This window comes from Lithobates pipiens, unplaced genomic scaffold, assembly GCF_037356315.1.
Source record: "Lithobates pipiens isolate NorthernLeopardFrog02 unplaced genomic scaffold, aLitPip1_a1.2 Scaffold_25, whole genome shotgun sequence".
NCBI classification, from domain to species: domain Eukaryota; kingdom Metazoa; phylum Chordata; class Amphibia; order Anura; family Ranidae; genus Lithobates; species Lithobates pipiens.
In genome coordinates this window covers 40567994-40592648 of record NW_027507787.1, presented here as the reverse complement: position 1 = coordinate 40592648, position 24655 = coordinate 40567994, and the positions used below count along the sequence as shown (strand labels likewise).

General features: G+C 42.5%; 1 protein-coding gene across 1 annotated transcript in view; it reads left to right on the top strand.

Annotated features, from left to right (window-relative positions):
- The first annotated feature begins 868 nt into the window (after positions 1–868).
- Positions 869–24655, top strand: part of SORBS1 (sorbin and SH3 domain containing 1) — a 582779-nt gene continuing 558992 nt past the window's right edge. Inside the window, exon 1 of the mRNA XM_077454315.1 lies at positions 869–1002. The gene's annotated coding sequence lies outside the window, so the exon portion shown is untranslated. The remainder of the gene's footprint in view (positions 1003–24655) is intronic.

Sequence of the window (24655 nt, the reverse complement as noted above, 5' to 3'; positions counted from 1 at the left end):
TCCAGATTGAAAATGAAGGGGTTACTAAAGTACGAAAAGTCTCCTATGAGAGAATAAAAATTTGGGGAGTGATGTCATGTGTTGTAGTGTATTTTTGGACGAAAATTGTACTGATTAAACAAATCATACGCTCTGGTATGGTACAAGAAATTTTTTTGTGTGCGTTTATCCCTTTTCGGACAAAAGCGGGTGTACAGATTTTAGTACGATTTCTTCGAAAGTGGTATATTTTTTTGTACGATTTTCTGACTGTGTGATTTACACTAATCCTAGCTGGACCAATGCAAAATACGTACACCTAAACTTCAGTTTTAATTTTTTTTTAAAGGGAAGGTTGCCGCACGCTGTGTATCAGCACCACAATCTTTGCATCGCACACCGACGGCTGTGTTCTAAAGCAGCTGCTGATGTAAATAGACTAAGGGGTATATAGATAGTAATAAAAACCTGGCAGAGCTTCCAACTCTTCCCCTTACTACTAACAGAACATTTTGGGCTGGATTTTAGCTTTAATTCCTTTTTGACAACTGCATCCTCTGCAACACAGAGATTTTCGTTAAATCTAGCAAATCCTTTGCTAATATGGGGTTAAATTTTTTTGGAAAACAAGAAGAGATTAAATCTCACGTGTAGCTGAGCCCAAACTCTTCCTGTCCATTGCAGCACTCTCTCCACTTGGCTCCATGCAGTTAGTACACCTTTTTCTCCATGCAAAGAACAATGCTGATGATCTACTCTCTATCCCAAACACACACATGGATTTGTGGGGAAAGAATGACATTAATGTTTCCTATTTCCTCCCATCCAGCAGCCTGGGAAGCAGCAAGCCCCATCCAGCACAGTGGACGATTCCAGAGCCAGTCTAATAAAGAGGGAGGAGGCTCCTGTGATTGGCCAGGGGATTCTGATGGCTTCAATGAAGTCAGAGCATACAGACAACAGCAGAATAATACAGCAGCATGTTGTGTGCCCACAGCAAGGACACTGCATTCTGTGTGCGAGGTAAGTTTCCATCCTTTTAACTTGCCTATTGTTAGAGATCTGCAGAGCCTCTGACAGCTGCTGAGCCTGCACCCTGCAATGTGAGCACCAGGCCACTGCAGACATAGCTTGTAGGCTTTCTTTTTTTTATCTTACTTTATTATAAATGAAAAAAAAAAATCCTTACTGTTCTGAATGCATGTGCCTCTATGATGTGTTATTACAGCATTGCTGATATTAGGATAAAGTCCCTGCACTGTGTACAAACCTTGCTATCCATAGCATAAATATTAGTATTTTCTTTTTAGCTTGTGTCAATGTTGTAGTTATTCTATGATCTGTGTGATACTTATTGCTCAGCACACGTTGCAAGCATATGAATTCGTGCTTACTGCTACTGCAGATAAACAGTTACTAAGTCAGCAGTGCATGGACTGCAATGGGGCAATGGAGAGAGGAATACATAGCAAGCTATTTCTGTTCTATTTAGTCCCTGTGTTTTATTGATATGCAGAGACCGTCCTTTTGCTCCTCTCTATCATGCACTTCATCACTTAATAGAATTGTCTATTTAACTGCTTAGAAAAATGTATCTGACAGGCGCCAGGAGTTGAGTAATGAGCTTTTTTGGCCATGTGTGATGATTCAATGTAATTGTATTGTAGTGTAGGCAGTATCCCATTGATCTTTGGCCACCACTGTTTTATTTTGCAGACCTGGACTTGGCTATAAACTGCAATATTAACAGTAATATAAAAGCATGCCTGCAGCTGTTCAGTGCATTTAATGGTTTCTATTATTTAAATATTTGCAATGTCTTCAGATGGCGTGTCTGTGCTCCTTTTGCCCTTCTCTTCCCCCCCCCCTTTTTTTATTTTTTGCATAGCTCTTATAATTGTTAATGATTATTATGTGAATTTCGTATTTTTGTGTTGCTGTCAGTTTGTCTTCTGTACGGGCCACAGTAATTTTTTCAGCGCTTGCAGCACGATTGCTCAAAATAGAATTTAAATAAAACACGAGCTGCATCTGTCTAATGATTACATTCTGTAACTTCAGCTCAGTGGTAATTCCGCGTCATTCTGCCCTGTATTTATCTACATTAAACCTGGTATACATGTTTTCTCATTTGACATAATTGTTTTTTAGAATGTTCAGCCAGATTTTAATAAGACTGAATAAAAAGCAGAATGTTTTAAAGGAGGCTTTGCAATCACTAAACACAGTAATTTCAATACCTTTTTACTTACTACTTTACAGTGGTGGAATGGATATCGCATATCCCATTGCTGACCATCTGCACAAACTATGGGTTTTGGGCCCATCCCGTGTAATGCACTGTAGCGATGAATGAAAGGACAGTTGTTTATCTAATTATAATCATAATAAGAAAAGCACCCATTGTGCTATGGGATCTGGGTTAATTTGACCGTTCAAATTATGTAAAGGGGTTTCCTGGGAAGGGTACTGTTTGCTACAATATAAAATACAGAGACATGGGAAAGTGCAAAGGAGTCATAATGGAATAATAAAATAAAGAGCCACACACTTGAGATTAGATTTAAAGCGGGCTTCTACCCTAAAGTGGAACTTCCGCTCATCGGAACCCTCCCCCCCTCCGGTGTCACAGTTGGCACCTTTTCAGGGGGGAGGGGGGTGCAGATACCTGTCTATGATAGGTATTTGCACCCACTTCCGGGCATAGACTCCCACGGGAGTCTATGCAGTTTCCTGTCCCGCCGCACTGTCTGCTGGGACGCACACTGGTCCCAGAGACACCGCGGACCATTTCTAGTGCGCTTCGCGACTCGCACATGCGCACTAGGGAACTGGGAAGTGAAGCCACAATGCTTCAGCAGCCGAGACACGTGTGATCGATTGGTCTCGGCTGCCGACATCGCTGGACCCTGGGACAGGTGAGTGTCTATTTATTAAAAGTCAGCAACTGTAGTATTTATAGCTGCTGGCTTTTAATAAATATATACCGTATATACTCGAGTATAAGCCGAGATTTTCAGCCTCTTTTTTGAGGCTGAAAGTGCCCCCCTCGGCTTATACTCGAGTCACCGCTGTCTGACTGCCCGAACAGCGTGTCGAGCAGACAGACAGCGGCCATTCTACCTTTCAAAAGCCGCGCCTCCGCCTCCGCCTCCGCCTGTGATAGGCGTAACACTCAATTTCCCAGCAGTCAGTGTTCCGCCTATCACGGACATCGGCTCATCCTCGGATGAGCCGATGTCCGTGATAGGCGGAACACTGACTGCTGGGAAATTGAGTGTTCCGCCTATCACAGGCGGAGGCGCGGCTTTTGAACAGGGGAATGGCCGCCAGGGCGCCGACGAAGAGCGGCGATCCTGGCATGGGACGACACGGAGGCTCGGGACGGGACGACACGGAGGCTCGGGACGGGACGACACGGAGGCTCGGGACGGGACGACACGGAGGCTCGGGACGGGACGACACGGAGGCTCGGGACGGGACCGGACGGAGGCTCGGGACACAGGTAGGCTGGACACACAAGGCTGCACGGACACACACACACACACACACACACACACACACACACACACACACACAGGGATGGATGGATGGACACACACACACACACAGGGATGGATGGATGGATGGACACACACACACACACAGGGATGGATGGATGGATGGACACACACACACACACACACACACACACAGGGATGGATGGATGGATGGACGCACACACACACAGGGATGGATGGATGGACACACACACAGGGATGGATGGATGGACACACACACAGGGATGGATGGATGGACACACACACAGGGATGGACGGACACACAGGGATGGACGGACACAGAGGGATGGACGGACACACACAGGGATGGACAGGCATATCTCACCCTCGGCTTATACACGAGTCAATAGGTTTCCCAGTTTTTTGGGGGTAAATTGGGGGCCTCGGCTTATACTCGGGTCGGCCTATACTCGAGTATATACGGTATATATAATAATATATATTTTTTTTTTTTGTAGGTGGAATTCCTCTTTAATCGGGGCTTTTTTTTTCAGCTGGAACTTGGTGGAACTCAGTTCCACCACCTCTGGCTCGGGCCCTCTGCTCCCTGCTCAAAACTATCACTTGTAAACACAGAAGTCCAGCTTCTGTGTTTACAAGTGAAGGCTTGTCTCCCAATGACTTCCACAGATATTTATTTCCTGAGTGACCCCCACTGAATGCAGGATGGGGACAAGGGAGATTTCAGGTGCTCGGGGTGCAGTGCGGATGCCGACACCCCCACTGGATAATTTCCCACGTGGATGATGGTGGAGCTTTTTTAAGAGGTGGAGAGAAGATTTGGGGGGGGGGGGATATTGCATGCTGAGGTTAAAGCTGAAAAGGGGTGAAAGTTAGATGGGGATGCAGAGGTAAGCAACTGTGGAAGAAGGCTGTACTCTGTATGCAGTGCACCCTCGAACACTTCACTCTGTAACCCCCCCCTTCCCGAAATCTGTATGTAATACACTCCTTTAAGACCCTCCCACTGTTAGTGACATTTGATCACACCCACTATTTGGGTTTTGAGGGTGTGGGGGGAGGGGTCTTCTATTGAGGGGGTTGTGTTGGAGTTCCTATACCTATTTTCTGAGATAAAAAAACCCGGTTATGGTCAAATTGTAGGGCCCCATCCACATGGGGCTGGCTCCAATTGGAGTTCTTCTGCTCGGGGAGGGGGGGGGGATCTGTCCGCTGATCAGCCGGATGGCTGGTTCATGTCCGCTCCGCTTGTGCAGAGCAGACACAGTACATTTTCCTCTATGGGCAGTCTGATGTAAATGGACCGGATGTGGTTCCCCATCCATCTATTTTTAGCGGCTATGATCAAAGGTTGACGGGTGTCAACAGACACATGTACTTTGACACCTTGCCCTCCGTAGAGGAGACTGGAGGGTTCGATCGGGTCCGTGTGAAAAACTAACAGGCAGGCCCGATCAGTCCACTAGTGTGAAAGGGGCCTTAGGGTATTTTTTTTTCATAACAAACATGTTATACTTGCTCTGTGCGATGGTTTTGCTCAGAGCAGCCTCCTCTTCTGGGGTACCCCACTGATGCTAAATAGTTATAGTTTTACTTTTTATTTTTTTAAAGGGGTTGTAAACCCTCCTTCCCACCCCCCTGGTAACTCCTCCCCTGCATTGATTGTCCACATTGTAAAAGGCTCCAAGAGTGGACACCCGTGAGGGCACGCTCCTGAGTCCTACATCACACAGAATGCAGGACTCGTGCCCACATCGTTGGATTTGATTGACAGCAGCGGGAGCCAATGGCTGTGCTGCTATCGATCTATCCAATCAAGAGCCGAGACAACGAGCAAAGAGGAAGAGCGCCTCTCCGCTGAGGGAATGAACGGGCTCAAGTGAGTAAAACGGGGGGCTGGGGGCAGGCCAGTGTCAGTTTTTTCACCTTAATGCATAGGATGCGTTAAGGTGAAATAACGTGAGGGATTGCAACCCCTTTAATGCAGAGAATAAATTAAGGTAAAAAAAACTTTAGCCTTTACAACCACTTTAAGGGGTGACCTAAAATTTACTTTAATTAACATTACATATCCAAATTAGTTCAGTGTGGCCTTAAGGGCACATACCAAACAACAGAAACCGTGTCTGTAATTCAAATTACAATTTCCATCAAAACTAGGCTGACCCCCCACTAAACATAACCATAATAAGACTTGAAATGTATAAAACGGGGATGGTGAGTGGGTGGCTGGGAGCTGCAGTTGACTGAATGGGAATAGCATCAAAAATTATCCGGCATTGATGTGGGTACGGAGCCCACCCAAATATTTCAATATTTAAACTGTTGCTGGGTAAGAAAGAGGCTGCAAACTCCAATAACAACCTTAAATAAAAGATATTGTGGGGGGGGGGGGGGTGGTGTCACACAGAGCCCTTCGCATTATTCCATGGGGCGCCCGCTGAATGCTAGGGACCCAATCATTTTGCAACCATTTTTTTTTCCCAGCATGACTGCTTTTGTGCACAAAGCCATTTTCATAAATAGATGGTTTGATGGGGAGCAACTTAAGTGGAATGCCCGTTTGGACACCTTTTGGGATGAATTGTAACCTTTACTGCAAGCCAGGTCTTTTACAACATCAATACCTGCCCTCGCAAATGCTCTCTTGGGTGAATAGGCACAAATTCCCACAGATGCACTGTATAACCTTGTTGAAAGGTTTTCTAGAGCAATGGAGGCCATTATAACCACAAAGGGAGGCCAAATTCTTACAAATGTCCATGGTTTTTGAATGGGGTTTCCAACAAGCTCATATAAGTGAGATGGACAGATGTATGACCTGCCTGTGTGAGTGGCCTGACTCAGGGAAGCAAAGCGAAATTGTCAATTCTCTAACCATTACACACACCATTGTCCTGCTTAAAAAAAAAAAAAAAAATGGAAAAAAAAAGTCAGAAATATACACTGATATGTTACATATAATTTGGAATGGTCTATTAAAACGGTCTTAAATACCACCATTAGAATGTGCCTGCATAAATGGTGACCTTCCCAATAGGACTCTAAACCTGGGTTGTCCTCCTATGCAAATTTTGACTAGCTTCTCCCACCTTTTGCACTTCCATGTTTGACAACAATTGTAATAGATGCCCTCACAGTCCAATAGTGAGGTGCAAGAGAAGGCGATCTGAGCTGCCAAGAATAGGAGTCTGTTGATATATGAATAATCGGCCACTAGAGTATTTTTCCTCCAAGACTATCCTCTAGATCGGCAGTTGCTAACCTCTTTTGAGTCATGAACCCCTTAAGGCTGGGTTCACACTAGTGCGATTTTTGGATGCGGGTTTCCCTGCATCCAATTTGCATTTCAGGAGATTTTGACCTGCTCTCTTTGGAGAGCCGGTTCACACATCTCCAGAGTGGCTCCGGTGCGAATTGCACAGGAGTCCTGTGTGTCTTCTGGTCCGAATTCAGACAAAAATTTGGGCTGAAATTGGACCTGAAATGGTGAACAGGGATGCACCAGACCCCAGCAGTGAGCCGCTCAGTGCTGCGGTGCGAACCCAGCCTTAAGAATCTGAAAGCATTGGACTCCCTCCCCAGAAATATTCACATGAACGCCACTATGCATGCAATGAATATAATATTTTATTTATTTTATTGAACCTTGATTGCCTCATACATCTATGACATACACAACGTTTGAAAAGTAAACAATCTTAAAAAAAACGTATTCCTTTTCATGCAAAAATTAATGACCACTTGTTACAAAAATGTAATACAATCATCTTCTGCAAATAAACAAAACCATATTAATTCTGCTCAAATCTCCTACTTCTTCTATCACTAATAACAAAAATAATTTTTTTTTTAAAATGGAGTGGCACAAGATGGTGGTTGTGCAGAAAATGATGATACAAGTTTAAATGGTAAACATGGGCCAACAAGTCAAGATGCGCTTAGCAGTTGGTGATATAAACAGTTGCAGGTGTGTGTTTCTTCAATGACAAATGATTGAAACGAGGGAGGGCTGTATAGTGAATGTAAGTATTATTTTTTTTTTATCTGCCCCCCGGACCCCCTAAAAACCCATCCATGGACCACTTATAACATCTAAGTGAATGATATAACCATCAAAATTCAAAAACAGAAAAAGAAATGTCCTTTCATGGCCTAATCGGAGCCCGGACTTAAAGTGATTGTAAAGTCTCTCTTATTTTTTTTTCTCCTATAAAAATAACAAACATGTTAGGCTGGATTCACGCCTATGCATTTTTAGAGTTTTTTTGGATTTTGCAGATTTGCGCTACAGTCCATTTACCATCGTTTTCTATGGAACACGTTCTGCAGTGCAAATCTGCAAAATGCACTAAAAATGCATAGGTGTGAATCCAGCTTTATACTTGCCTGCTCTGTTGCAGTGGATTTGAACAGAGCAGCCCAGATCCTCCTCTTCTCGGGTCCCTCCTCTGTGCTCCTGGCCCCTCCCCCCCTGTTCAGTTCCCCCACAGCAGCTGTGGGGGCATCGGAGCCGAGTCACAGCTCCGTGTCCATTCAGACACAGAGCCCCGGCCCCACCCCCTCTCTCCATATGGTACCTCTGCTGTGTCTCAGCTAAGCAGGAGGGAGAATCTCGGATGGTTGAGACACTAGTAGACATCGCTGGGCAGGGAGGGGACCTCAGGTAAGTATGGGGGGGGGGAGCTGATGCACACAGAAGGTTTTTTATCTTATAGCATAGAATGGATTAAGATTAAAAAAAAAAACTTCTGCCTTTACAGCCACTTTAAACCCCATTGAAAATCTGTGGAATGACTTCAGTCCACAGTCACCATCAAATTCAATTCAACTTGAGCAGTTCTGCAAAGAGTGGGCAAATATTACGATGTCTAGATGCTTAAAACCAGTACAGACCTATCCCAACAGACTAATACTGTAATTAAAGCAAAAGGCGGTTCAACAAAATACTGCCACAAGGGGATGATCTTTTTTCCTACTTTTTGAATTTTGTTGGGGGGGGGGGGTGATTTTTTTGGGGGGGGGGGATTTCTTTTTTTCTATACCCATTGTATGTGAAATAGATATGCCATATTTTCTGACTATATAAGCAAGCTTTGGTGCCTGGTGTGTTGTTTTATTTTATTTTTTATTATTATTTTTTTCCCTATGTTTCTGAGAAGGTTTGTTTTGACCATTTATAATTCACAGCCAGAGGTTTCTTATGATACCAAACTCCCACAATGTACCTGGTTGAGAGCGGCCATGCCCTCTTTGCCCAAACTGTAAGTGATCTGGTGGAGCTCAGGGTAAGGGTTTTTATTAATGGGAAGACTTTATTCTCAGATATAATGTTCGTAACGTGGTCATGTTAATTTACACTCGTCTGTAAGCCTAGTGGCAAATTATACATCTCAGATAACAAGTGAGGATTTAATGGATGGAAAAGCTCATTAAAGCTGCAAAACATGTCATCTAAATACATAAGGCAGTAAGAACAAAAGCTGGAGCTCCACAGTGACCCAGCGCAGTCAACCCATGGGTCTGAAAAGCACTGTATCTCTGAATCTCTAGTAGTTAGCAATGTGCTTTACAAATGTGCATTGCAGTTTAAACTTTTGGAGTTAATGGAGCACAATAGAAATTAATGTGGCATGCAGGGGAGAAAAGTTGGAGCGACTGGAATGTTAAACTAACCTGACCAGCTCGGCTCTAAATAATGCTACTCTAAAAGAGCAGTATGGCTCTTTTTTGGCCATACTTTTCTCCTATGGGTCACAGGAGTGCACTTAGTTCTACACTCCTGTAACACATATTCAGCCAACAGTGGGCTAAATTATCTGCTGTCGGCTGACATCACAGAGCCAGCCCAGGCTCTGCAGGGATCCCGACAATGTTGGGATTCACCCACATGCCGGACCGGCAGCTGGCTCAGCCTCTGTGTGCTGCTGAGAGCCTGAACCAGCCGCTCCCACTCCATTCTACACCCAGCACTCCAGTGAGCAAAGCCGGTGACTGACAGTCAGAGCTTTCTGCTCAGGACCGGGAACTGAGAGATCTGCAGTCTTTGATTGCTCTGTTCAGTTCAGTTCAGTGTGGGTGGGTTTTTTTTTTTTTTTAACATTCTCACACTTCTCTTTTAAGCACAGGGACCTGCATGAACCAATGCAGGCTTAATGCCACAGCCTGCCCTTTGTGCAAAATGCAGGACACGGTATTGAGAATTGACATGTATTATTGTGAGCAGACAACTATTTCCTATCTGTTTTATAAATCGAGCCCTCAGCATTAGTCATTTTGTCCTTGGAATGGCAGGCATTCTAAAAAATGTATGTGTTCGTGTTTAGAGCCAATTTAGATGCAAATGGTGTTTCTGGAGTTCTACTTCAAAACAATATATTTGGGACTAATCATGCAATCCTATTTAACAAAAAAAGTGCACTAATCCATACCCAGTATTTAGAATTGACTTTGCTGACTAGTACAAGATGGATTCTGATTGGTACATTTTTGGGACTTTCATGCTTATTCTTTGCACTTCTTTTATTGAATACATTGGTTGTGTTCATGCCATTTACTATAAATGATAGCAACAACTTGCCATTTACACTCTTGTTCATTTGTACAAACAAGCTCTGGTAATCATTTGCTATTCTTCAAATACTTAGAGAGCTAAGTCTTTACAGTTCTAAAGGAACGACATGTATGAATTGTTATGAAAATGTTTTGTGTGGGCTGCAGTCTGTGTTGCAAGGTTGGGTTTAATGAAAACTCCCGTCTGACATTCTTATAGGTACCATTTAATGTAATTGAATTGAATTACGGAGCACATTTCTATTGAACAACATATTTTGGCCTTTTGAAAGCTCTTTTTTGCCGGCTAATGCTTTACAGTGGCCATGGCAACTACACATGTATCCAGCCTTTCTGAATATCTGTTTGATATGTAATATGGAATTAAGCTAGAACTGGGGCTGTTTTAGCTGTTATAACCAATGTTGTTATAATACAATGGGGGTTATTTACGAAAGGCAAATCCACTTTGCACTAAAAGTGCAATTGAAAGTGCAGTCGAATGCGGAGAAGCTCTGCTGATTTTATTATCCAATCACGTGCAAGCTAAAACGCTGTTTTTATTTTCCTTGCACGTCCCCCTCTGGATCTACTGCACCTCCAGTGCAATTTCAAGATCACTTTGCACTTGTAGTGCAAAGTGGATTTGCCCTTCGTAAATATTCTAATAGATATTGGTAGTGATTATCTCACATTTTGTGTGGTTTTTTATAATCTAAATGTGTGTGGTTTTACTTTGAGAAGTTATAATGTAAAATTACGAATGTGTTGTGTTTTTTTTTTTTTTTTTATCATACATAATTTGATGTTTCATATTTGTGTGAAAACACACCATTTTAAAGTAATCTGTGCCCAAAAAAGTAAAGTAAAATCGACAAGGATTTTCCAGCTCTTTAACTGGTTCAATATTGGGCACTTTTAACCCCTTCCTGCCCAGGCCAATTTTCAGTTTGCAGCACTGTCATGCTTTGAATGACAATTCCGCGGCCATGCAGCGCTGTACCCAAATTACATTTCTATAATTTTTTCACACAAATAGAGCTTTCATTTGGTGGTATTTAATCACTGCTGGCTTATTTTTTTTTTTCCTAAAAAAACGAAAAAAAAGAAAACCTGAATATTTTATTTATAAAGTTTTTCTTAGTTTCTGTCAGAAAATTTTGTAAATATTTATTTTCCTCCTTTACTGATGTGCGCTGATGAGGTGGCACTGATGCGGCACGGATGGGCAGCATTGATGGGTGGCACTGACTGGCATCACTGCTGGGCACTGTTGGGGCTGCACAGATAATCGGGGCACTCCCCCCCCCCCCTTTTTTTTTGGTTGGGAAGAAATAAAAAGCAAAAAAAAAAACTTGTGACATTTTTACTGTTGTCTTTGTCAGTTAGAGAGTTTCACCCTTTCACCCTCTGTTTGTCCTGTTTATGGTTCTAATCGGGGAAAAAAAAAAAAACAATTTTGTGCTTGTGTATATTGGCAAAAGCAGCAATAATGAAACTGAGAAAGTTGCGCTATTCTAAAATGACAAAAAAAAGTCCAAACTGTACTGAAAACGGTCCAAGTGACAAAAAATAAAATTTATAAAGGGCAAAACAGTGTGAAGTAGTGAATCAAGTGATTGTTCATATACAATCAAAACAAATCCTCCACCATGTGACATCAACAACACTGAAGTTAGAATGTGCCCTCACCTCAACAGGTGGACCCTCTATTATGGAAGGTCAAAACCGCAATAAGGTGTATCAGCTGTAGTGTGTCATGAAAGTCTGTAATGCAGATGATGTCCATCTCTCCAGCCGTCTGTCCTGCACTCCGTACGAATCATCCGTGCACCCTTAAATTATGACCCTTTCTTATCTTGGCTGTATCCTTGAAAGTCTGTCCACACAGACCTACAGGCTCCAGGGACATACTACATTCATAGATTGAGACACACTTTCGATAGGGTGCAGATCATCCACTTTTTTGATCTCCTAGTGTTAGTCCTATGGCAGGGTGATGTGGACATGTTGCATTCATTTATCGAATGTCTTAATTCTAACATGTCTACATCACCCTTCCATGGGACCAATACGTCATCAATGTACCTTAGCCAGGTATGAATGTGACCAAGTTACATTGGTGTGGTGTATACATCAAGTTCCTCCCACAATCCTAGATGGAGACGTGCGTAGGCTTTCGATAGGGTGCAGATTCACTTTTTTGGATCTCATAGTTTTGGTTGCACGTGGGCATATAATAACGCGTACCTTTCAAAAGAGCACATCTGCTAATACTTTATTGCAGGTTGATAGACACCCAAAATGCCTAAAATGAAATACCAATAGGACAGCTTTTTGCGGCTCAAATGGAACTGCGTACAACAAAGTGACTATAAACAGGAAGAGAAGGAATTGTACTCTAGGTTCCTAGAATGGAGATATTTCCACAGACAGCTACAAGGGGTCAAACAAAAAGCCACTAGCTATGAAAGGGTTACTCTCCTCCTTCAAAAAAGGAAAACTGAGGAAAAAAGAAACCTGATAGGAACAACAGATCAGGCTAGATTGATTAGCCAATTGGGAGTACAATGGGCTCAGATACGTGAGGTGTTACAAAAACATTGGTGCATCCTGAAAAACAATGCTAGTATAGCGAAATATGTGGGCAATGCCTCTAAAATGGTAGCCCGCAGTGCCTGAAATTTTGGTAACATCTTGATCAGCTCCAAGTTAAAACAAAAAAAAACAAAAAAAACCCCACCATATACTAACTGGTTGTCTAAATACCCTACAACTAAGGGTATGTACCCCTGTGGTAGGTGCTAAATGTGTCAGTTTGTGGACCGTACATCTACTTTTATGGACTCTGAGAATGATAGAGTATGTCATCAAGGACTTGATTAACTGCTCCACCTCTGGGTGATTTATATGCTCACTTGCCTTTGTAATAAGTTTTACATTGGTAAAACAAAGACCCGTATTGGGGTAGATGAGCATATGAGAGAAATTAAGGAAAAGGATCCCCCAAAAATCTTTAGCTAAACATTTTTAAAATGTATATGGGGGGCAGAATGGAAGGAATGAAGATTAAGTGCATTTATGCCCTAAAGTTCCCAAGGAGAGGAGACATTAAAGTTCTCAAGAAGGGAAACGTGGTGGATCTACAAGTTCAGATCGCCGATTAGCCCTAGGGTTAAATACTGTGTTAAATTGCCAGGTGTTCCTGGAAAATTGAAATAGACCATGGGGAAGCCTTCTTTCCTGATCTCTTTATTCTCCTCTACTTAATTTTTATCTGTGATTTTGTTTAAATAGTTAATTATCTGGGTCCTCCTGCAGTAATATTGCTATACGATATATATTATACACGTAAGTGATATATACTGTCAACTGGGGTTAAAATATCAACCTATCACAACAGAAGGTTGCTTTATAATGAAGATGTCTGTCTTAAAGTGACATTGCTAGGTTGTTTCAAACTATGGGGTGGCCCAACCATGCTTACTCAACGTATTTAGGAGAGCATGATGGGGTAAACGTTATCCTGACGAAGCTACGCTTCTACATAAGCGAAACGCGCTGACATCACACATCATAGGACACTAGCCATTTATGCCCTCAGGTTCATTCCTCGGTAGTTGAGGAATGCTTGAAGATTATCTCCACCGTCGCAAATCAAACAGTGAAAGTCGAGCAGGGTTGACCTGCGTCGAGCAGTGCAGCTCTGCCAACGTTGTATGAATGTGACCTGTACACGCACACAGGGACTACTACTCAAACTGAGAAGTTCATACAGGTGAGCAGTGTAATCTATATAGATGAGCTGGAGCTATCTTTAACCACTTCCCGACCAGTGCACGCCGATGTACGTCGGCAGAATGGCACGGGCAGGCATATTGACGTACAAGTACGTCCAATCTTTAACCACTTCAGCCCCGGACCATTTTGCTGGTCAAAGACCAGACCACTTTTTGCAATTCGGCACTGTGTCGCTTTAACTGACAATTGCGCAGTCATGCGACGTTCCCAAACAAAATTGACGTCCTTTTTTTCCCCACAAATAGAGCTTTCTTTTGGTGGTATTTGATCACCCCTGTGGTTTTTATTTTTTGCGCTATAAACAAAAATAGAGCGACAATTTTGAAAAAAACGCATTTGTTTTTAACTTTTTGTTATAATAAATATCCCCCAAAAATATATATATAAAAAATATTTTTACCTCAGTTTAGGCCGATGGGTATTCTTCTACATATTTTTGGTAAAAAAATCGCAATAAGCGATTGTTGATTGGTTTGCGCAAAAGTTATAGCGTTTAAAAATAGGGGATAGTTTTACTGCATTTTTATTAATTTATTAATTTATTTTTTTACTAGTAATGGAGGCGATCAGCTTTTTTTCTTTTTTTTTTTTGTGACTGCGACATTATGGCGGACACATCGGACATTTTTGACACATTTTTGGGACCATTGCCTTTTATACAGCAATCACTGCTATACAAATGCAGTGATTCCTGTGTAAATGACACTGGCAGTGAAGGGGTTAACCAGTGGGTGGCAGTGTAGGGGTTAAGTGTTCCTGGGGTGTGTTACTAACTGTTGGGGGCTGGGCTTTTTTTAGTGAACACTGATCCCTGCTCCAATCACATGGAGCAGAGATCAGCGTCACTTGTTGCTAGGCAGAACAGGGAGATGCTGTTTACAACGGCATCTCTCCGTTCAGCCGCCCCGTGAGACGATCACGGGTATGCCCGCTTCGATCAAGTCCCATCCATTCATCCCCCTGGCATAGTCTGTGTCTTATTCACTGACCCCCCCTCCCCCGTCGTAGACTGCCAGGGCCGCCATCGGGGGGTATTGGCAGCACCCACCCCATTTCTCAACTCGCTGCAGGAGAGGGAAGAGGAGGTGAAATGACACTTTGACTTTTTAGACCACCCCCCAGTTCTCTGCTCCAGGGGGCCCATGCCTGAAGCTGTGTAAGGGGCCCCAAAATTTCTGATGGTGGCCCTGACCACCCCCACCTCCCTTTTTAGAATGTAAGCTTTATATATATATATATATATATATATATATATATATATATATATATAGGGCCCTCCTATTCCTTCTGTATTGAAATTGTAATTGTGCTGTCCCCCTCTATATTGTAAAGTGCTGTGCAAACTGTTGGTGCTATATAAATCCTGTATAATAATATTCATTTTGCAACTAATTAGGTTAACAGTTCGTCCGTAACATGACTGGGTATAAAAAGAGTACCTTAGAGAGTCAGAGTGTCTCCGAAGTAAAGTCAGGCAGCGTTTCATCTGTGAAAAGTTGTGTATAAATTGACAAACCGTTTCAGAATAATGTTCCTTAAAGCGGTAGTAAACCCGCATTTTTTTTTTTTTTTTTTTTAAACCTGCAAAGCAAAAGGCATAATGAGCTAGTATGCACCGCATACTAGCTCATTATGAAATACTTACCTTAGAACGAGGCCCCGACATCTCGCCCGATCCACGCCGAGGAAGCCGACATGCTCCCTCGGCGTCTCTTCCGGGTATCGCGGCTCCGGCGCTGTGAGTGGCCGGAGCCGCGATATCGTCACTCCCGCGCATGCGCGCGGGAGATTTAAATCCGGCCGGGCGAGCGCTGCCGGATTTTCACGGAGAGAACCCCCTTGTGCGCATGCGCCGCTGCAGTCAGCGGCGCATACCGAGGGGAATATCTCCTAAACCGTACAGGTTTAGGAGATATTTTTTTTACCTACAGGTAAGCCTTATTATAGGCTTTCCTGTAGGTAAAAGTTAAAAAAGTGGGTTTACTTCCACTTTAATATAAAATTGCAAAGACTTTAAATATCATCTACAGTGCATAATGTCGGCAAAAGATTCAAAGGATGTGGAGAGATCTCTGTGCGCAGGGTACAAGATTAAAACACAATATTGGATGCCCGTAGTTGGCACTGCATTAAAAACATGATTCTTTAATGGACATCCCTGCATGGGCTCAGGAATACTTATAAAAAAAAAATAAAATTACTGTCTGGGTACACTGAGCTAAAGCTCTATCATTCAAAGAAAAAGCCATATCTGAACACAACCCAGAAACACTGCCCTCTTCTCTGGGCCAAGGCTAACTTAAAATGGTCTGTTGCAAAGTGGAAAACTGTTCTGTGGTCAGACTAATTTAAATTTGACATTATTTTGGCAACCGTGGGTGCCACATCCTCAAACTAAAGAGAGGGACCTTCCAGCTTGTTATCACCACTCAGTTTAAAAGCCTGCATCTCCGATGGTATGGGGGTGCAATAATGTGTATGGAATGGGCAGCTTGCACAGCTGGAAAGGTACCATTCCTGCTGAAAGCTATATCCAGGTTTTAAAGCACCATCTGGTTCCATCCAGACAATGTCTTTTTCAGGGAAAGCCTTGTATATTTCAGCAGGACCATGCTAAACCTCATACTGCATCTATCAACAGCATGGCTTTGTGGTAGAAGCATCTTAACTGACCTTCCTGCTGTCCAGACCTTTCACCAATTGAAAATATTTGGCGCATCTTGAAACAAAAAAATACTACAAAGAAGACACAGGACTGTTATGCTACGTACACACGACCGGACTTTTTGACAGCAAAGGTCCGACGGAACGAGTCCGTCGGACAGTTCGATCTTGTGTGGGCTCCATCGGACTTTTGCTTGCCAAAAATCCGGCGGACTTTAGAAATAGAACATGTGTTAAATTTTTCCACCGGAACTCCGCCGGACCGAGAAATCCGTTCGTGTGTATGCTAGTCCAACGGACAAAAAACGGGCAGCTATTGGCTACTGGCTATGAACTTCCTTATTCTAGTCCAGTCGTACGTCATCACGTTCGAATCCATCGGACTTTGGTGTGATTGTGTGTGGCCAAGTCCGTTCATTCGGAAAGTCCGTCGGAACTCTGCCGAAACTCAGTCGGAAAGACTGCCAGACCTAGTCCCTCAAAGTCCGGTCGTGGGTACGCGGCATTAGTGTTTGGAATCCTATAACAGGCAAGAATGGAACAAAATTCCTCTCCCAAAACGTCAGCAACTAGACTCCAAAGTTCCCAGACATTTACATAATGTTAAAAGAAATGCTACACTGTGCTAATCATGGCCCTGTCCCAACTTTTTTGCGTCGCTTTGCTGCCATCAATTACATTACCTTATTTTTCTCTTGAAATCCTACATTTTCTCAATTTAAAAATCTGATATGTTTTCTATATTTGTGAATAAAATATGGGTTTATGAGATTTGCAATTCATTGCATTCTGTCTTTTTGTAGATTTTACACAGCATCCCAACTTTTTGGTATGGTGGGGTTGTATGTTTTATTAAAAGTAGCTCACATTTTAATTTATCCTATATGTCTATAGAGGGGACTCTTCTGGCAGGGTGCCTGGATAATTCCCCCTTTTGACCTCTCCCTTTTATAAATCCGGCACAAAAATGCACACGTGATCACTTCTGGGATCAAAACTGTCAAAATCCTGGTGGCAGGACAGGGTAAACAACAGATGGGGGGGGGGGGGGTACAGGCCATACACAGTTCTTATCTCGGAACTGGTCAAGACTCGAACCGTGTATGAGCAAGCTGAATTTACCAAGTTGATCGATGAACTTGGGTACAACCAGCATGCTGGGGTTTACCTGCGATTTATCGCTAGTGGCTTCTATAGCCGCTAGCCATAATCACTGTCTTCTCCCCTCCCCGCTGGGAAAAAACGATGGCCCGGCTGGAGGATTACTGCATCAACTGTCTGCATTGATGGGGGAATCTAGGGAATTTTCTTTCCTGCATCCCGTGGTTGAAGGAAAGAAATTTGCTCCATATATGTCCGGCCTTAGTGATGTTTCATAGGGGGCTTATCGGTCTGGCTATTACTTTTATCCATTGGCTTAAAAGTGCAATTGTAAAGGCTTCTGACTGACTGTCTAGACAAGCACCAAATCCAGTTGCTATGCCCTTTAGCTTATCTAACGGAGCCAAATCCTATTTCATTTCTGTCTCTTGTGCTCGCCCTCAAGACAGTTGCTCCAAGTGTAAAAATGTTGGCAGCAAAGACCATTGTAGCGATGGTAAGTATTTTGGATTTTAATTCCATTTTAAAACTGCTATGCTGTTAATTTCCTTAAATGCTGCTGCACACCTACCTACCTGGTAATGAGTAGAACATGCATTACAATGTTTGTCCTTTCTCTAGAAAGGCTGGATTGATTTAGTGTTTGTAGATCTTCAGTTTGTCTGTTTTACTGATCATTTTAAGTGTAGCGCTGACTCCCTAAGGAGCGGCTTATTTATTTGGGCTTACCGTTGCCTTCTTGACCTTGTATGTGTCTAGGGGTTTCCTGAGGTAGATGGCCCAAGAACTGTCGAGACTGATGCCAGATCCATTTTAAGGAAGTTTTATTTGCAAAAAAGGATAAATGAACATAGTCTCTCAAATTAGTGTTAGAAGGTTTAGGTAGGAAAGTCCAGGTACTCTTAGTACTAAGTCAAATAGGAAAAAGTCTCTCACACTAGGAAATCCAGAGAATATCCATTCACAGCTGGATCCTCACCCTTATTAGATAATCCTTCTCCCACTAGCCCTAGCAGCAAAGAGGGTGTTTAAATCAAACCAAGTCTCTGCCACAGACTTGCTGTAGAACACTTGAATAGAACTGAAAGATGTAGACAACTCGGAGAACCTTAGTATGGTACCAGTGTCTTGCAGCCGGTCCGGTGATACCACACGAGACCAGATTCCCTTGGGGTTTTTCAACTTGGCCTCCAGGCTCCTTCTGAGAAGCCAACCTTAGCGTGACCTTCTCCCAAAGAGTCCTCCCCTGGATGCTTCCACAGTTGCTGGGCCTCTCCACAAACTGAGATGGCACCAGACCACCACCTCCTTCTTTCAGTTTCTTTGCCTCGGGCCAGCCAGCCCCGAGACTTGAAGTCGGGTGGATCCGCACCCCAGGCCATGAGAGCCCTGGGGGCTGGTCAGGAGGACCAGGACCAAACGGTCAGAAAGCACTTCTGGACTGGAACTTCGAAGCACGTGATGTCGGCACCTTAAGTACCCTCTGCCAGAATGCACAGCAAGAGTGACACTCCCACTGGGCTCGTTCCGAGAGAGAATAAACTCTTAATGTGCATAAGTAGACTGTGTTCTAAGCCCTGCCAGGGATGACAGAGCCACCTATGGTCGGGCAGAACACCATGCAGTCCAGCCAGACTGGTACCGAGGTCAAAATTGACTGTAATTAAACCCAAAACCAAACTGCGGTTCCAGGAAAAGTTAAGTGACAAAACACACAGCGCGTGCTCTTCAGGAGCTGGCGCTACATAAGATTAATAAATATATATATATATATATATATATATATATATATATATATATATATATATATATATATATATATATATATATATATATATATATATATTAATAATAATAATAATAATAATTTTTTTTTTTTTTTTTTTTACTGAAGGTAACCTCCTGTTTTATGTATTTTTGCATCCCATGTTCAATCTGAGTTGCAGATGCTTGGGCTGAAAGGGCTTATTTACACCAGACTACGTTTCATTGAGGCTATGCTGCCCACTATTTCCAGTTGGGGCTACGCTGCCCACCATTTCCAGCCCCATTATGTTTGCAATACTTTTTTTAGCGCAGGCGGTTGTGGTGCGATCCACACTTTTGAATACCTTTCTGTGAAAGAGGAGTAAACCGTGCAATGCTCTGAGATCAGGACATTGGCACTATGTCTTGCAGCGCACACTAGCCACGCGTTCAGCATGGCTCGCTGGTGTTAACGTACCCTAAGGTACTGTTATCTAAACCCAACAACAAAAATGTATCGTATTGCAGTTTACCAGTCCTTGGATGTGATGGCTGCATTTGTTGTCTTTTTCAGGCTAAGGTCTGTTTCACACCTATGCTTTTTGCAGAAATACACTGCAGTCTATTCAACATGGTTTCCTTTGGGACACATTCACATCTATGCATTTTTGGAAAGGGTCAAGGACTTTTTTAAAAGCAAAATGGTTAATTTTTGTTTTAATAGACTTCAATGGAGAGGCTCCAGAAAAGCATGTAGTACGTATATTTGACGTGGTTTTTTATTTTTTTATTTTTTATGCATTTTTAATCTGCCCAACAACAAATTTTCAAAAAAAAAAAACATTTTAGAAAACGCATGACAAAAGTGAACCGCACTGCAGAAGCGGATCAAAAGAAAATGGCATACCAGGCCTCAGTACAGAAAAATATGTCAGAATTCCAATGTCGTTGTAAGTTCATGGGCACCAAACTAAAATCTGAAATAATGTTATCAGACTTCCTGAGTATCTTCTGTGGACTACAGAGCACTTTTTCTGTATATAAATGAGCAGAGGGGAAGGTGTGTTTGTAGTCCAAACCAGGAAATTTGCCTATGGAGAATGGGGGGGGGGGGGGGGAGAATGTTGAAAGAGAACAAATGCAGCCACCGCGTCCAGAACTGGTAGGTGTCAATATATTTAATTTTTAATTTTTTTGGTTTGGATACACTTTAAATGAACCATGATTTTTAGCTGATACGAATGAGGAGATTGCCAACAAAAGCTCAACACCATGAGATTAAATTCACCCAGGTAGCACACAGTAAATCTTTCCATGCAAGTTTTTTTTATTTCACACCTTCACTCAGAAAACACTTGAATTTGACTTCATTGCAAATAATGCATGCAAATTGGAGATATTATTTTTAGTATGATGTATTCCTAAGAATTACTTGCCTTGTAGAACTGGTCTGATGAGCACTTAATTCTGGCTGCTATCAAGCAAGATACTGACTGTATTCAAATGAGGAATATGTGGGTTTTAAATAGAAGGTAAACAGGAACCAACTTGTTGGACCAGTCTTGTTAGTTCACAGTGATAATACGATAATGGATGTGGAAGCATTTTGTTATGTTTGGTGATGGTGGAATAAATTGTTGTTCTTATTTAGTAGATCTAGTAATAATAATACCTTTTAATAATATAATAGACTTTATTGTCATTGTATAAAAACATACAACAAAATTGGCATTCTCTGAATGGTACGTTACATAATTAACACAGTCACATAGTAATAAAAACCGATATACACATTATTAGTGTATAAAAGTTTATGTATTATTTTAAGTGATTGTAAACTCTCAAAAAAAAAAAAAAAAAAACCTCCATGACAGACATAATGAGCTAGTATGCATCAGATACTAGCTCATTATGAAATACCTTAGATTGAAGTGGTTGCAGTGGTTCTCATACACCACTGTGACCGGCGACATGTCTCCCAGAGCTATTTCCGGCTTCGTGGGCTCCGGCACTGTGGTTGACCGGAGCCACATGTGCATCGGAGCCGCCAGTCACAGCCCAGCGGCTGAAGAAACGGCATGATCGAGCTGTTTCTTCAGTGCGCATGTGACGATTTCGACAGCACATGTGGATACAGTGAATATCTCCTAAATGGTGCAAGTTTAGGAGGCATTTACGGTACCTACAGGAAAGCCTTATTATAGGTTTAGCTGTAGCTAAAAGTGGTAGTAAAGGGTTTCCAACCACTTTAAATCAATAAATTACTCTTATATGGTGATTGATTCAGTCGTACCTCTGCAGGAGGACAAAAAAACTTTCCTTTGCTAGGGTCCCATACACACGGGCCAAATGTCAGGAGACCTTGGCAGGTATAAAAAAAAAAAAAAAAAAAGGCAGACAGTATGTCGGTCTGTCCAATAGAAGCCAGCATACTGGAAAACCAGCAGCCGCTAGTCTCATGATTAGCGCTCTCAGCCTATGGCAAGGGTGTTCTGGCGGGGGGCAGAACATGACAGCTCAGCGGGGAGATCGCTGCACTAATTTCCTATGGTTAGTAGTGCCAGCTGTTAGTGTGTGCCAGGCATGAATGTGCAGGCTTCTATGGTCATATATAGCCTTCAAGATGGCAGGAGGGTAAACACAGTGACAGGGATGAGAAGAATCTTTTACTATAGTTAAAATAATTTTGTAAATGCTGTGTTTTTATAAAAAAAAAGAAAAAGAAAAGGGGTTTATACTTACCTGCTCTTCATGGGTCCCCCACCAGCGCTCCTGGTGAGCACCTTCATAGAAAGCTGCTTGCTATAGGCGCACTAATGCGGGCTCACTCCCGAGCCTCGCTGTCTGCATCTATAGACAGACAGCAGGAGTTGGCCACTCCTCCAGCTCCCTCATCACTTGCTTTCATTGACAGCAGCAGGACTGCTGACTTAGCAATGCCAGTGAGACCAGGAAATGGGAGGAGAGAAGAGCTGCAGCGCTGCATCATAATGAGGGCTCAGGTAATTGAAAGGGGAGGAGGGGTGATAGTGATGCCTTATTGTGTGTGGGTTGTTTTTTTTTTTAAACCTTAATGCAAGGAATGCTTTGAGGTAAAAAAAAGTGTGACAAATCTCTTCCAGAGTAGGGAGGCTGGTTACCAGTGATACTCTGAGCCACTGTAATAACTGCTGTACCTAATTGTGATGTCATAAGTGAGCACACCCTATTGCACAACAGTAGATCTGTGGGTTGTGGTGTTGTATGGGTAACATCATTAAAACATTCATTCAAATGTTTTCTCTACACTAATGTGTGTTTCAGGTAAGAACTATCAATGTTAGTCCAGAGCCATCAAATCCTGTACTGAACAATAACAGTCTGAGAATGATAGAATCAGGTTATAGGCAATTCTTACTTGCAAATATTAATAAAAGCCCCTTGTGATTTAAGCATTGTGAGTATTTTGGGCTGCTGCTTTTTAGCTCTGTGAACAGCAACACCGGTAGATTTAGGATGATGAAAATGTGGGTAGCAGCACTTTGTAACAAGTATGGCATCAAAAAGTCAGGCGACGTTGCACAGTCACTGGTGTTTTAAAATCTAAACTCCAGGGAGATGTAAATCACAAAATGAATGCAGTTATGTAATAATTAAAACATGTTGCATTTTTTAATTTAACTAATGTAGGTAGCCGAAGGTGTTTAAAAAAAAAAAAAAAAAAAAATTCTCTTGCTGTACAACCATATTGGATTGAGAGAGGAAGGTGTGCACTCTGGGCCAATCGGGGGCTGCAGCAATGCAGATGTGCTGAAAGGATGAGGTCTGATTGCTACTGCTCCATCATAGTCCAGTCAGCAGGCTAAGCCCCTGTACACACGGTCGGAGATTTCGACAACCAAATCCGTCGGATTTTGTCCGTCGGATCTTGTCCGAAACTGTTGCATACACACGGTCGGACTAAGTTGTCGAAAAATCCGATCATTCAGAATGTGATGACGTAATTTCGTTACGATGGGACTAGATTCAGGCTAGTAGCCAATAGCTTTGATGTAGGAATTTGATCTGAGCATGCGTGGCACTTGGTCCGATCAAAATTCTCTACACATGATCGGAGTATGTCCGATCGAACCAGTTGGTCGGAAAATATTTCCAACAAATTGGAAAATTTGGTCTGACGGATATTCCGACGGAATCAGTCCGATGCATACCACACACAGTTGGATTATCCGACAACACGGTCCGATAGGACACATTCCGACGGATTCTCCGACCGTGTGTACAAGGGCTAAGAGGTGTGTCCTTGACCAAGCTGTGCTGTTGAGGTGGAGAATGACTTTCTCTGGTAGCGGTGGTTAGATCACTAGACTAGTAGAATGGAATTACAAATCCTTTGTCAAATAAAACTGTTTCTTTATTTGTGTTTTAGCTGTGTATTAAGAAGCATGCCTAGAGCTGAACTTTAAAAGGCTATGTAAGTCCTGTTGAAAGTTTCAGAGGATATTCAGTGAAACGAACACAAAGTTTACTTTTCCAAGTGAATTGATCTCTAATGTTCAAACTCTGTTCTAAAGCTCCTGTCCTCATTAATTATGAAAGACGACTGGTAAATATTTTACACCTTGCCCTTAAGATCAGTTTACGTTGTACACAGTGAGTCACTGGGGTTCTGTTTTGCCTTCTCTCGAGTTCGGCTGTTGATCGGTAATAAATTCTTGTAGTTTTAAAAAAAAACAATAGTTCTTTATTTTTCACTGCATTAAAGTATACTAATAATAAAACATATTTTTTTTTAGAGGTCAGCATTTCAATTTTGGTATAGGCTGATAACACACCAACCATTAGTAGCTGCATAAGTAATCTACTCCACTACATCAAAAACTCATTAGCCAACTATAATCAATCAGTAAATGATCAAAATTTGTTACTGGTATGGATTGCAGGTACCAAGTTGCTGGAGTGACATGACACGACATGTCACCAGCAGCACGATCACAAAGGTGAGGCAACCACTTCCCTAGTGGGTGTCACTAGACAGGGTCCTTCAAGGAATGGTCTTGGGAACTGTCCAGCATTCCAGGTGGAATAACAAAGCTGACAAAGGAGTGGATACAGGACAACTCTGTGAATGTCCTTGAGTTGCTCAGCCAGAGACCAGACTTGAACCTGATTTGAACATCTCTGGAGATATCTGAAAATGGCTGTGTACCGCCGCTCCCCATCCAACCTGATGGAGCCTGAGAGGTCCTGCAAAGAAGAATGGAAACTGCCCAAAAAATAGGTGTGCCAAGCTTGTAGCATCATACTCAAAG